Here is a 15,766-nt window from a genome sequence, read left to right on the forward strand (position 1 = left end):
GAAAATGGCAGAAAAGGATGAGGAGAAAGACGAAGAAACTGTGCTGTTGAAAAAACTGGAAGAGATCAAAAGAAAGAAATCCACTGCTAACCCCTCTATGAATGCTTTAATTGTGCAGGGTTCGGTAGCGGATGATGAGTTCAGTGGGGTGGAGGTCTGGTCAACTGATTCTGAAGATGATGAAGTCAGGAAGCCATCTCATGGAAAGGCCTATGTTGCAAAAGGTGAAGGGAGCGGTGGAAAGTGTTTAATGGTGTCAGACGTGTCTCAGATGAGGGGATACAACACAGATGGTGGGAATGAAGACACAAAGGAGCGAGAGGACTTGTGCTTCACAGCAAAACCTCTCAGCGTGCAGTTTAACGAGCTTGATGAATTAATCAAGAAGGTACAATCGGTTTTTGTTTCATTCAAAGTCCCACAAAGCTCATATGAAAAAGAACTAAAAATGTTAATTCAAGAATCTCTCATCTAGACAGCAGTTTAACTCAAACACAGGTCACCAATTCTAACATAACTGACCAAATAAGCAGGGTATCTTCAAAGAGTGAGGAACGGAGGATGTGGATCGAGCTAAAGGAGTCGGAGTTAATCAAATCCAAGGATGAAAACATATATTTACAAAGAGACAATTTAAAACTTTTAAAACAGAGAAATGTCTTTTGTTTAATTGCTAAGCGTCTTGACACTAATATCACTCAACTTCATTTGAACTGTGAAATAGGGCAGAAAATTCATCGCATGATTTTGCCCTTCCTTGAGTTTAAGGAGGATGAAATTGACGCTGAAGCATATAACTGTGAAAGTGTTGTTTCGTCTGAGGATGTTAATCCGACATATATGTATGGTCTAGACAAAATCGAATCTTTCATAAAGTCCAAGGACCATAAAGACATGCTGAAAAATCTTTTGGATGAAAATGATAAACTTAAACTAAGAACCGAAACCATACAAAAGTTTGACTCATTGAATGCCAACCTGAGCTCAGAAAATAAAATTGATGTTGAAAATGCATCTGAGCTCAATGAGGATGATGATATGAGTGAAATTTCTGTTGAAGACACAGTTGACTGTTTAGAGTTTGTCAAGAGCGAACCCAAAAACCACAAAAATCTTATTTCAGAAAATTCTATGGAGTTTGATCGTCTGTCCCAACAAAAGTCCCCGATCCTTGAAGAAAAGGTTGTTGTATACCAAAAAGTGAGAACAACTCCAAATCAGGTGTATAAAGTCACAGGCATAACAGAACATCAGATAGCCGAACTCACAGCTATTGTAAACGAAGATAATGTTGATGGTTGCGATGAGTTCTTTTGGTCTGCTCCTATCGACAATGCTGATGAAACAGTTGGTCTGTCAGAAAGGACTTCATGGAAAACTAAAGGCAGATATGTGCCAGAACCTTTGAACAAACCTGATAGCTTCGACGTGCCGAGTACTAGTGGTACAAAAGATGTTCCTGAAGAAAAAGGAGTTTCTGCAAAAGAAGTCACTCCTTCAAGCGACACATCATCAGTTCAAAGTAAATCAGCTGACAGAAAGCAAAAATAAAAAGCAAATATCCATCGTCAGCCGAAGCAGGTGAGAAATCAGAAACAGCAAAGGAATCAGAGATACAAGAAGAATCTCTCTGAAAGAAAACAGTTCTGGCAATCTCAAAATGCCCATTTCTCTTATCATGACAGAAATTTAAAGTCAGAGAAAAACACTGTTAGGTCACAAGAAAGTCATAACAACCGAAGAGAGAGGTTCGGTTATGAAGGTCAAAACAACCGAAAGGATACGTTCGGTTCTGAAAAATTTGACAACCGAAAGCAAAGGTTCGGTTCAGAAAACACTATCTACCGAAAGCAGAGGTTCGGTTCCGAGAGCAAAAGAGACCAAAGATCTAGGTTCGGTCCCACTAATGATCAAAAACAAAAGGGTCACTTAGAATCTCAAGCCAAGAAATCATCTCAGTCTAACTTCTCTCGTTCTTCTTCTTCTAATTCTTCTAATTCCTCTCAACCTCTTTCTAAATTCAACTCTGTTCGCACTCAAAAACCTAAACCATCAACAGATATGAAAGGAAAATCAAAGTTTTCATCAATTGAAACAAATCAAAATAATCCCAGAGTCCAAATACCTAAACCAGAATCCAAACCGAAATAATCAAATCCCAATAAAATTAAGGTTTTCACCATTAAAAAGAAAGATGAAACAACGTTAATAAAAAGAACATATCTTGTTGACATCTCTCTTACTATTCCTGTTCCTGTGAAAGGCTCACGTGGACCCAAGAAACTCTGGGTTCCTAAATCTGCTTAATTTTTGCAGGTTATTAGTGACGAGCAGTTTGACGAAGAATGGTATATTGACAGTGGTTGCTCACGTCACATGACAAGAAGGAAGGAAGAGCTGAGGGAATTTCGGTCTCTTTCAAACAGTGGAAATGTCAAGTTCGGGAACAACTCCTTCGGCACCATAAAAGGCTATGGAATGATTACAAATGGTGATTTTACGATTAGGAAGGTTGCATATGTTGAAGGACTACAGCACAACCTCATCAGTGTATCTCGGCTTGTTGGAGGTACTAGTCTCAAGGTCTCATTCGATGATGAGGGTTCGGAAATAATTGAAAAGAAAACGAAAAGAGTAATTCTCAAATCGGAGCGCAAAGGCGAAATGTTTCCCCTGAACCTCAAACCCATCAAAGGGAATCCTGCTATCTGCCTGTTATCCAAAGCACAATCTAACGAAAGCTGGCTGTGGCACCGAAGGCTCTCTCATCTCAACTTCAAGGATATCAACAAACTTGTCACAGGTGGTCATGTTCGAGGTCTTCCATTGCTCAAATTCGATCGAGAACATTTATGTGCTGCGTGTGAAATGGGGAAGCAGAGTCGTCAAAGTCACCCATCGATTGTAAACACTAAAGTTGTTGAACCATTAGAGTTAATTCACATTGACTTGTGTGGTCCATCATCTATCGAAAGCATCGGCGGTAGCAAGTATATTCTTGTCATCATTGATGATTTCTCGCGTTTTACATGGGTGTTCTTTCTGAAGCACAAATCTGAAGCGACTCTCAAGCTGAAGACGTTTATCAAGCAGATTGAAGTACAGCTAAAGAAAGTCGTTCGCAACATCAGGAGCGATAATGGTCTAGAGTTCAAAAACAAAGAATTCGAAGAATTCTTGGCCGACAAAGGAACCAGTCATAACTTCTCAGCTCCCTACACTCCTCAACAAAATGGGATTGTCGAAAGACGAAACCGATCTTTGTGTGAGGCGGCCCGAAGCATGCTAAGTTTTGCTTCTTTACCTTTATATTTTTGGGCTGATGCTATTGCTGCTGCTTGTTTTACGCAGAACAGGTCATATCTCAATAAGCGATTCACTCTCACTCCTTATGAGATCATCAACAACAGGAAGCCAAATGTCAAATTTTTCCATGTATTCGACTCACGGTGCTTCATCTTCAATTCTAAAGAACATCGTAACAAGTTCGATGTCAAAGCCGATGAAGGGATTTTTCTGGGCTATTCTCTCACTTCTAAAGCCTACAGGGTATTAAACAAGCGCTCGAGGAAAATAGAAGAAACCTATTATGTGACTTTTGATGATAGCTATGTCAAAAAGCTTAAGGCCAAAGAAGACACAGTTGGAGAAATCTTTTCTCACACAGGCCAAGTCACAGCCTCGATTGCAAACCTATTTGAGAAGTTCGTCGAGTTATTTGATGAACCAGAGAAGGCAACTCTCTCAGAAGCGAGTGCAGCAGACAACAAAGTTGATCATCTGAAGCAACTCATCGAAGATATTGCAAAGAGAATGAATGAAGGAGGATCAAGTTCTGACGACCCTCCACAGCACGATACTTCAGTTGAGGGGGAGGGCACATCTTCGTCATTACAGGCGAGCTCACATGTTGAGGGGGAGAACTATTCTCCAGCTGCTCCCGAAAGCTCATTTGCACCCGAAAGTCCAGTGGTACCCGAAAGCTCAACACCGCACGAAACTCCTATAGCTCCAGAAACTCAATACACACTTGAAAGCTTATCTGTCGAGGGGGAGAATGCAGATATGTCTTATGACTATGATAGTCAATCTGAACTAGAAGAGATGGTAAACGCTGAATTGGATCCATCTTATGATCCAACTTACCCTCCTCTTGTCAAATGGACCAGAGATCATCCTGTTTCTCAGGTTGTCGGTAATGTCTCTGAAAAGGTCCTGACCCGATCACAACTAAAGGCAAAACAAAATTCCTTATTTTCAAAAGTAGAATTCTGTATGTTTAACTCCTTCGTCTCAAAAGTTGAACCAAAGACAGTTAACACTGCTCTTGATCACTCCGATTGGGTTCAAGCTATGCAAGATGAACTGAATGAATTCGAAACGAATAAAGTTTGGCGTCTCATTCCAACACCTCCAGATGCCTCAGTTGTTGGTCTTAAATGGGTCTTCATAAATGAGATGGACAAGGAAGGCAACATAATACGAAACAAAGCCCGTCTGGTTGTGAAAGGATACTGTCAGGAGGAAGGAATCGACTATGAAGAAACGTTCGCTCCTGTAGCTAGGCTGGAATCCGTTAGAATATTTCTTGCCTATGCTGCACACAAAAACTTTGAGGTCTACCAAATGGATGTCAAGTGCGCATTTCTAAATGGAGAACTTGAAGAAACGGTGTACGTGGAGCAACCTCCTGGATTCGTCGATGAAAGGTTCCCCAATCACTGTTACATTTTGGACAAAGCCGTATATGGACTGAAACAAGCTCCGAGGGCTTGGTATGAAACACTAACCAAATTTTTAAAGATGTCAAAATTCAAACAAGGTTCGGTTGACCCAACCTTCTTTCGTAAGAAGGAAGGTAACCACCTTATGATTGTTCAAATTTATGTCGATGATATCATCTTCAGCTCAACGAATCCTGGCTTAACAGCTGAATTCAGAAAGCTGATGAAGACTAAATTTGAAATGAGCTCAATGGGTCCAATTAACTTTTTCCTTGGTTTAAACATTAGACAGGGACCCGAAGGTATCTTTATTAATCAGGAAGCTTACACGAAGACTCTCCTTGCAAAATTTGGCATGATGGGAGATTCAAAGGTTAAAGTTCCAATGGCGTTCGGCACCAAGCTTACTCCATCATTGGATAAGCCAGTAGTTGATATTACGCTATATCGCCAGATGATTGCTTCACTGATGTATCTTACTGCTAGCAGGCCTGATATCATGTTCTCTGTTTGTTACTGTGCTAGATTTCAGGTGAATCCACGTGAACCTCATATGCTTGCAATGAAGAACATACTTCGTTATCTCAAGCGAACTACCTCTTTAGGCCTATGGTATCCATCCAACTCAGGCTTCTTCGTTCAAGCCTACTCAGATGCAGACCTTGGAGGCTGTGGACTAGACAGGAAAAGCACCACGGGAGGCTGCCAATTCCTTGACGGGAAGTTGGTTAGCTAGAAATCAAAGAAACAAACTTGTGTGTCTTTGTCTACAGCTGAAGCGGAATACATTGCAGCTGCCTCGTGTACTTCTCAAGTGATTTGGATCCAAAGTCAACTCCGGGATTATGGACTCAATATGAAAAAGATCCCACTATATTGCGACTCAGAAAGTGCAATTAGGATCTGTCATAACCCAGTGCAACACTCGAAGACTAAGCACATAGCACTGAGGTATCACTTCATTAAAGATCATGTGGAAGATGGGAACGTCGAAATTCATTTTGTTCGAACCACTGATCAACTGGCTGACATCTTCACCAAAGCTCTTCCTGAAGCATCGTTCAACAAAATTCTACAAGGGCTAGGTGTGATGGAATCGGAGTCAGTGCCAAACATTACCTCTCAAACTCAAAAGTAAGAAGCGAAATAGACCGAACGTTCGAGTTCGGGTCTTGTACTAATGTACCGAAATGAACCAAACGCTCGGGTTCGGTTGAATAATCTGCTTTTCGCTCATCAATCAAAGGTAGTTTTCTTGGTTGTAGATCTTATGTATAATTGCCTCAATTGCATTTATTTTATTATCAAAGTTATTCTCTTTTTGAAAATCTATTTTCTTTGGTAACCGAAATAGACCGAACGCTCGGGTTCGGTTCCAAAAAAAAAAAATTTATCTCTGTAATTTTTTTTTCTTTTGTCTTATTTTTTACTTTTTATTTATTCATAAAAACTCCAAAAATATTTTTTTTTTAATTCAAAAAAAAAAACTCCAACAATATTTTGTTCTTTATTTTCTTTTTGGCTTTAATTTTATGTGTGTTTTCGTTTATGGGGAAATTATTGAACTAGCTAAGTGTCCCTAGAAGCATGATGTTGTATGTGTTCAAAGCCTCACCTGATTCTAAATAATAGACCTTACTGACTTGGTATAAACAAACCTTGTCTTCCCAATTAGGCTTCCTTATTTATTCTAATCATGAGCTACCTAACTCTCTTCTCACATGAGATAAGAGTTTTCTGCTTGGTCCAGTTTTTCACAGCAGAGGTACTTTGTTTTCTTACACCATCTAAATTGCATTTCTCCATCACTTTCGTTTCACAAAAGTAACCCTTGAGACTCTCAGAAATTACCACTGAGGTTTATGGTTACACAATAACTGTGTTTATGATCTTAGTCCCGTGTCACTACGATCTAAGTGAAACCCAAAATTCAATACCCAATACGAATTGACGGTGAACAATTAATTTGCTCTAGTTTTCAATAATGAATTGACGTACGTACCTCCTTGAAATCTCAAAATTTTCTTTTGTGTGATTCCTATGAAATTATTAACACCCATAACATTTCTTCCTTTGGGATCCAATTTTAAATTTTTGTTGAGATTTTTTTTAAAAAAATGTCCTAGCCAAATTAAATTATCTCCAACCTACTTGTTCAATAGACTACACCGGTCTCACAAGTACTTCGTTCGATTTCTGTCTTATATCAAGACTAGGAATTTTGAATCGAAGCGATAGCCACCTTAATAAACCTAGTTAAAAGAAGCCTTTCAACACTTCTTAATAAGTGTTTGATCGTTATTCAACGGGAAACCACACAAACACTTTAAGGTCTCTCTTGACTTTGAAGGAAGAGATTCGTGCCCGGGATCATTTATTTCGTGTCTTAATTGACATCACATATTTTCCCAAAAATTTTGCTTTATTTCTTTTCTTTGACACCCTAAGCATGAAAATCTTTGATTTTCCAAAATTCAGGTTCTATTAATTACAAGGCATTTTACTTGGATTGATAGTCGATTAAAGGCTGTGGTTGATTTTAATCCACGTGGCGGTATTTTTCAAAAGATGTCGTTACAATTTAAAGGGATAGGATGAAGACTTGCTGACTCAGGCGGGAGTCTAATCGATTTGATTTCAAACGGCGCAAAAGGGAAAGCGTGCGAATTGGAACCGTCTCATCTCCAAATGGCGCAGAAGGGGCGCGTGTGAATCTGAAACGGTTCATATCCAAACGGCGCTTGATGGGAGGCGTGTTATTTGGGATCTGACACTCTCTCTCATGCGTGATCATCGGCTACCCCAACTATCACGCATCAGTCAACTCCGGAAAACTCTTCGATTTTCAATTGAAGATTTGGGAAGATCTTTCTCTCTCTTAAATCCCCAGTATAAAAGGCCACATAATCCTTCATTTACCTCTTTACCGCAATTAAAATTCCCAGAGAGCAAAAATTCCTTAATACTTTCCTGTTCATCATCTTCTCAACTCTCTTCAAGCAATGGCAGATTCATCTTCTGTTCACGCAACATCCCACATACTGCCCATTCGCCCACAACAAAGCCTAATCATCGATTTATCCCCTCATGTTTACGATGCCTTCATGTTCCCCATTATCGAGTGTTTGAAGTTTTCGCCGATTGCTCCTGCACTTACAAGAGCTGAATCTGTTCCGATGGAGTTCTTGTCGCAGATCTTTGCGACTGCTCATTACGACAAGGTCGTTGACAGAATCTTCTTTGATATTTTTCAGCACAAGGCCTCGATTTCAAAGCAAAGATTTTGCTCGTTGTTAGGGTTTGAACCTGATTCCTCGAGGGTTAACCTTGAAACGATTCCAATGGGGCATTTGTTCAACATGTTTTACAACATGGGTTATACGGAGGTGCTTACTTCAGTCGCGAAGTTCAAGAAGTCGTGCCTACCGCCACAGTGGAACGGGATGTTCACTGTTCTATTCAAAGGGCTTTCTGAAAGAAGTGTTGGATCTGATGGTGCCAGTCGGTTATTTTTGTCAATAATGTATGGTGTCTACAATGGCATCAACATGGATTATGGGTCTGTTCTGTGGCAACAACTCATCCAGAGTCTCTCCTCTACATCCAGACATTCTGAAATTTCATACGCTAGGTTCTGGACCTTGATCACGAAATGGGTGATGGACAAGTACCATGTCCCCATTGTCGCTGGTGCTCCAATGTCTTCGATTGGTACATTCCATACCACGAAGATCATTGTCTCGGACGCTTCAAAGTTTCCATTCAACGGTTCAATTCCGGAAACTATGTATGGAGATGTTCTTGCTGATAGCCGGATTATCCAGATGTACAAAGGATTCAAGCGTTCTGGTCCGAGGGATCTTACTCTGGAGATGTTGAAGTCTATTCATGATGCCGACAAGCCTGCTCCAAGAGGCAAAAAGGCTGATAAGGGGAAACAGGTGGCGAAAGGGGCTAAAGGCCCTTCTCCAAAGAAGAGGAAACCAACCAAGTTTGCTCTGTCTCCACAGCAGAAGAGGACAAAAACTCAGCCGAAGCGAAAGCTGATAATCGCTTCCTCCTCAAGCGAGTCTGAGGGTGAGAGTTCGGATTCTGACGTCTCTCCACGAGGCAACACTCCACCCAGATCTCCTACCCCAGAAGTTCATGCCACTAATTCTCCCATTCACTCTCCACCTAAAACCATTCCTATTTCTATTCCCCCCATAACTTCCACTACTTCAATACCACCCACTTCCATCCCCATACCAACACCAATATTCACCGAAGCAACCACAACATCCACTGCAGATGTTAGAGCCAACGTATCTGATACGGGGGTTCATACTGATGCACCCGAAACCACCCCAGCACCCGAAACCACAAAAGCATCCGAACCTACACCTATACCTGAAACAACCCAACCTGAACCTACCCATACTTCAACTCCACCAGCTTCACCACCACCACCTTCTCCTAGTCTTGTTTCAGAGGGTGAAGAACCATTCCTTGGTGTGGAATATATGACGTTTGACTCGGTCTATTATAGTCCGTTTCAAATACAGAGTGATGACGATGACGACGCTCCTGTCACAAAACGACATCTCAAGGAGCTCCATGAAAAAGTTGATTTACTCATCGCCTCCTCTTCCACTTCTCAGTCATCCCTTTCTGAAGATGCAATTCAGAAGATTGTTGACGCTTCTGCAACCTCCGCCATCGACGCCTCAACAAAAGCCTGTCAGGCTGCGACCGAAAAAGTCGGTAAACTATTTTCTGATGCCTCTGTCCTGTTACAGTCTTTACAGGAGAGTGCAAATGTTGCTAAGACTACGTTGGAACCAATTGTTCAACAGTTGACAACGTCTGTCTCAACTGAGTCGAAGTCCTTCGCTTCATTTCGTCAAACGCTTTCCGACGACAACTCAGCCTTTCACACAACCATAGACGAGCGTCTCTCGAAGCTCCAAGAAGATTTGGCAGCTGAGAACTCTCTTATTGATGTTCTTGCCAAGAAGACCACTGCTCTGAAGGTCAAGAGTGTTCAACTCTCCCATTCTCAACAGGAGATTGACTCTCTTCGGTCCGAAAGGGAGGTGATAAAGATGTGTGTTTCGGATGTCCACTCTGCCATCTCAAACATCCTCGAAGCACATGATCCTATCCTTAACTATTCTGTGAGGCGTACCCTTGCAGAGAAGCTCGCTCCCGCCCTTGCCATGCTAAGCAAAATCGAAGGGTTACTTGATTTCGTGTCCATTCCGAAACAAGGGGGAGAGAAGGAATCTATATCCCAACCACCTCATTCCTCAAAGGCAACTCACACTACTGAACCTCCTCCAGTAGGCCAAGCCTCCGGTTCGGGTGTGAAAGACAAAGGCAAAAATATTGCTGAGGAAGAAGACAAAGAAACGATTGTCGAGTTGTTGAAGCGTAGAAGTCGATGCAATGAGGCTGATGTCAGTGCTCGTGTGGCAAAAGAGGCTAAAGAAGCTGAACGAAAACAGAAAGAAGCCCACGACCTTCTTGAGAGTAGGAAAACTCTTTTTCCTGCTTGGACTCTCGAGAGGATGATTAAAGAAGCCATCGACACACCGAGTATCTTGTGGCTGGAACCTGTAATCTCTTTTGATTGTTCAAACACTGTCGACTCTCAGTTTGACATGCCACTGACCCGAAAGGCGTTCATCTTTCATGCCTTCTCCAACGTTGCAGAGTTCCCTCATCCTCACCCACAGGTTGATCGGGACTTAATCAATTTCTATCTGAAGGCTGCTCAACCTCAGTATCAGACTTGGAGCGCTCAGAAGATTATCAACGTTCGGGTCTTGAAGCCGTATACTGAAGGGAACTTCATTAACATTCGGTTCAAGGTACTTTGGGGATCTGCCAAAACCGAACATGCCATTTCTCTTGCAGATCTTCCGAACCTCAATCCCCATGATTGGATAATATTGCACAACATCCTTCTCACCAACGAAGCTGAATATGGTCCGATCATCGACCATCTTAAGAGGATGCTGGTGTGCTACATCATGGAAGTTGCACTGATGGATCAAGAGATAGCAAGCGTATTTAAGAAGAAACCAAAAATATCTCCTGTTGGCTCTGCCAGTGATCTGAACCAAATGCAGATGGGTAGAATTGACTCAAGAAGGAATTCAGTCATGTTCACCAGGAACGAAGGACATAAATGTCTTTTTGCCTTGGCTGACAAACATCTGTACACTACTGCTTGCTTAGAGCATGTTTTGGGGATCATCCACAGATGCAAGCAAAACTCAGCGGATGATGTCAAGTACTTTGATGACATGATACAATGGTACATTCGGTTCAGACAGACTATTCTCGCTCTTATCACACGTTTGTTTGATACTGTAAAGAAGACACCCGCTGCTGGCCCGAAGAAGAAGTAGTCTCGCTCCAATTTGACGCAAAGGGGGAGATTGTTGGGTCGTGTTTTGTATTTAGTGTTGCATCTATTGGGCTCGGTTGTTAGTCCATTTTTGTATCTCCGGTATGGGCCTATCCATCCGTGAGTATAGTAGGGTTTTATTATAAATATAGGTGCTTGCATGCATCTTAGGTTAACGATAGTAACGATAGATCAGAGCATTACTCAGAAGTTTATTATTATCGTTCTTGTAACCCTAAATCCTCTACAGCGGAAGTTCTTAGTTGAGCTCTGCTGAGGATTGTTTGAATTAATCATTCGACACATTGTAATTCAATCTTGTCTTGTTTACTGTTTTCTGTTCTTCGCACTACCTGTTACAAAGATCTAATCGATCATCAAGTTTATTTAATATCTTATCAGTATATTTTGAGAATAATATAAAGAATAATATATTGTTATTTGATTAATATAAGTCATAGAATTAATTGGAATTAATTTGGTGACTTAAAGAGATTAATTAAATAAGAGGGTATAAACTGTCAATTGTTTGATAGTTAAACTTTAGACTGTAAATCCATATAGATATGCATTGGACGGATTCTAGAAGCTAAGGATAGCTTCAAATCGTCCAAGGGGTTATCTAAGGAATGGATTTGGATAGCCTTAAGAGAAGATTATCCAATTAGGGTTTAGGTTGTAACCCTTAAGGAGTCTACAAGTATAAATAGACCCTATGGCATAAGGAAATTGGCACTTCATCTAAAGTAAGAGAACCCTGGCCGATTTCCTTCCCTCTCCTCTCTCCCAAATCATCCTCCTTGCTATTTGGTGTTTGTAAGCCATTAGAGGAGTGACAATTGTGACTCTAGAAGCTCCAAAACAACAAGATCAACAAGGAATTCAAAGGTATGATTCTAGATTTGTTTTAACATTGTTCTTATTCCTAAATAGTCATTAGAAGTCTTGGATTCAAAGCATGTTTAATTAGAAAGCCTAGATCCAAGCATTAGGGTTTTGCATGCGCACATAGGAAAGTTCTTATGGCTTAAACCCATCAGTGGTATTAAAGCCTAGCTTGGTTTTCATTAAATTGTTGCTTAATTGTCTGAAACTAAACTGCAAAATTCGATTTTTGTGTTTTTGAGTCATGGACTCGGCGAGTTCCATAGTGGACTCGGCGAGTTGGCCTGACTCGGCGAGTCCAAGCGTCAGGAATGGCCAGATTCAGGATTTCTTCATGTTTATCTTATGGAAACTTACCTTAATCATATTAGATCAACCCTAATCCGATTTTTTGATATATATGACTATTATCTTGATCTAATTAAAGATATTTATCAACTAATAAAATATTTAATTTCCTTATATGATAATTAATTAATTATTTTGATTATTTTGGTAATTATCTTGCAAGAAATCTTGAATAAATCAAATATAGATAATTAGGAAATTAATTGTTAATTGAAATTATTTGTTATTTGATCCTCCATGTTTTAAATGTTTAAAACTTGTCCTCAAGTTTTGAAATTTATATTTTGTAATTAAAAGTTTTAATTTAGACAATTTAAATTTCAAACCCTAGATTTTAAAATGTTTAAAATACAACCCTATACTAATATAATATTACAAGATTAATATATATATATATATATATATATATATATATATATATATATATATATATATATATAACTAAAATGCTAGTCTTACCGTTAGTAGGCCTCATTCACGAAGCCGATCTATAAGGTAGGTATAAGGTTGCGGCCTATAAAATGACGCTTAATGGGTGTACACTCACACCCACCGCTTGCTTGATCGGTGGAGGGTCGTTAGCCGAACGGGTAGGATAGGGCAACCTCATCCTCTCATTAAAAGTATAATATGAAATACAAAGTAACTACATTTTTTAAAATTTCCCAATCTTAGTTACTTTAGGAAAAGTGAATTGATGCAATCCCATGAAATTACACTTTGCACCCTTGCTAAGAAGTTAGTGGAGCGTGTGTGGTTTACCGGCACACTAATTGGTTCTAAGCAAAGGTGGAAAAGGGTGATTCATTGTTTATCATAGTTCGATAGAGCGTGTGTGGTTTACCGGCACATCGAATAGGTGATCGTTACAGTGAAGGCACCATGTGAATTTGCATGGTAATTCACACCCGCTTTGTGATCCTGGGTATCCCAGTCACAAACTAGAGGGGCATATCGAGATTTAAACATGCCATTGAATAGTTTCAATGAATCTCATCCGAACCTAGGAATTCTCAATACATTTAGAACTAATAGCTAGGTTTTATGGTGGAGAATTAGTGAATCGTTATTCACTTACCTTCAATTTATTTGCATGTTAGATTACGACATCCCTTTTCTCATATGTAAATGTTATTGTTGGATTCTAGCCCTAATTTTTCTTATTGGGTGATAATTAGGGATTCATATTCTAATCTATCTTTGTCCTTTCTATTTGTAGATGTCGAACACAAACAACGCTGCTGCTAGTTCTTTCACGTTGATGAGCCTTTGCCAAAATGTCACCTTCGATGGAACGAACTTTAGCGAATGGATAAGATACATTCGCACCATTGCTCGCTATGAGGATAACGAGTATGTCCTCGATGAGAAGCTCGAGAAGATCAACCCTGAAATCGCTACTCTGGCTGAAATCACCGCTTTTGAAACTCATGAGCGAGATGCAACGAAGGTACATTGCATCATGATAGCCACCATGAACTCCGAATTCCAAAAGTCCTACGAGGACATGTACCCGTACGAGATGCATCAAGACTTATTGGAGAGATACCACCAAAACGCGAGACAAGAGCGGTATGAGATTTTCACTAACATGATTTCCGCTAAGATGGGTCATGGAGAATCTCTTACCGTGCACCTGCAAAAGATGCAAAGGTATGTCGACCGCCTTCGTAAGTTAAATGTTGACTTTGGGGAAGACTTGGCGATCGACATGGTGCTTCACTCTTTGCCTCCGATGTACAATCAATTTAGGATGACCTACCACATGAACAAAGAGGAGGTCACCCTAAGCAAACTCCAAGGTCTCTTGAGGGTTGCTGAGAGCAACTTCAAAGACAAGTCTGTTGCACCAACTCCCAATCCACCCGCTGCTCCTGTCTTGGCTATTGGTCAAGGAAAGGGAAAGAAGAGGAAGGCTTCGTCTAAGAACTATCGCAAGGTTAAAGCCCGAGATGGTGCCTCTTCTAGTGGGACTAAAGTTGATCCCGCTAAGCCCTGCCCTAACCCAAAGGAGGCAGAGTGCCACCACTGCCACAAGATAGGACATTGGAAGAGAAGCTGCCCGGAATACCTGCAAGCCATCAAAGAAGGAAAGATCAAGCCATCTTTCGCAGGTATATATACAATTAAATCTAACGATTCTAATCATGTTATTTCTTGGGTTCTTGATACCGGTTGTGGTTACCACATTTGTTCTAATGTGCAGGGACTAAGAAGAAGTAGGGATGTGGAGCAAGGAAGAATCAATCTAATCATGGGGAACAGAAGGTCGTCGCCTGTGACCAAGATTGGAGTGTATTCTTTAGTGCTTAGGAATAATTTATGTTTAGATTTGAACAATTGTTGGTATTCGCCAGAAATGGCTACAAACATCATTTCTTTTCATGGTTTATATAGACAAGGTTTTAGATTTTCTTTTAATAATGAGAATGGTTCTATTTTGGCTTATCTAAATGGTGTCTTTTACTTTGAAGCTATACCATGTAATGGAATTTATGAAACTGTTATGATTGTTGATAACTTAGGAAATGATGTTTTGAACATAGATTCTTCCACTAGTATGGATAAAGCATCCTTGTGGCATTGTCGTCTTGGACATGTCAACAAGAAACGCATAGCCCAACTCCAAAAGGATGGAGTGTTGGAGTCATTCGACCTTAGGGAAGATGACACATGCGAGTCTTGTTTACTTGGAAAGATGACTAAATCACCCTTCACAAGTACATGTGAAAGGGGTGAGGGCCTATTGGACCTAATACATACTGATGTATGTGGACCATTTAGATCAACCACGAAGGATGGGAACCGCTTCTACGTGACCTTTACCGATGATTATAGTAGATATGGGTATATCTATTTAATCAAGCAAAAGTCAGAAACCTTTGAAAAGTTCAAAGAGTTCAAGAATGAAGTGGAGAATCAATTGGGCAGGAAAATCAAGATGCTTCGATCCGATCGAGGAGGAGAGTACCTAAGTCTTGAATTCCACGATTATCTCAAGGAGTGTGGAATAGTTTCGCAATTGACGCCTCCTAGGACACCGCAGTTGAATGGTGTGGCAGAAAGGCGTAATCGAACCTTATTGGATATGGTTCTCTCTATGATGAGTCGTGCTTCACTACCTATCTCTTTTTGGGGGTATGCCTTAGAGACTGCCGCCCATGTCCTTAACCGAGTCCCTACTAAGAAGGTTGCCAAAACACCTCACGAGATGTGGACAGGGAAAGCTCCCTCGTTGGCACATATCAAGGTTTGGGGTTGCGAGGCTTTCGTAAGACGAGATACTCACGACAAGCTCGAACCTTCAAGTGAGCGATGTATTTTCGTCGGCTACCCGCAGACATCCTTTGGATATCTCTTCTATAGACCGAAGGACAATGTTGTCTTTGTTGCGAGGAGAGGAGTTTTCCGAGAG

Source organism: Lactuca sativa, chromosome 6, assembly GCF_002870075.4.
Source record: "Lactuca sativa cultivar Salinas chromosome 6, Lsat_Salinas_v11, whole genome shotgun sequence".
NCBI classification, from domain to species: Eukaryota; Viridiplantae; Streptophyta; class Magnoliopsida; order Asterales; family Asteraceae; genus Lactuca; species Lactuca sativa.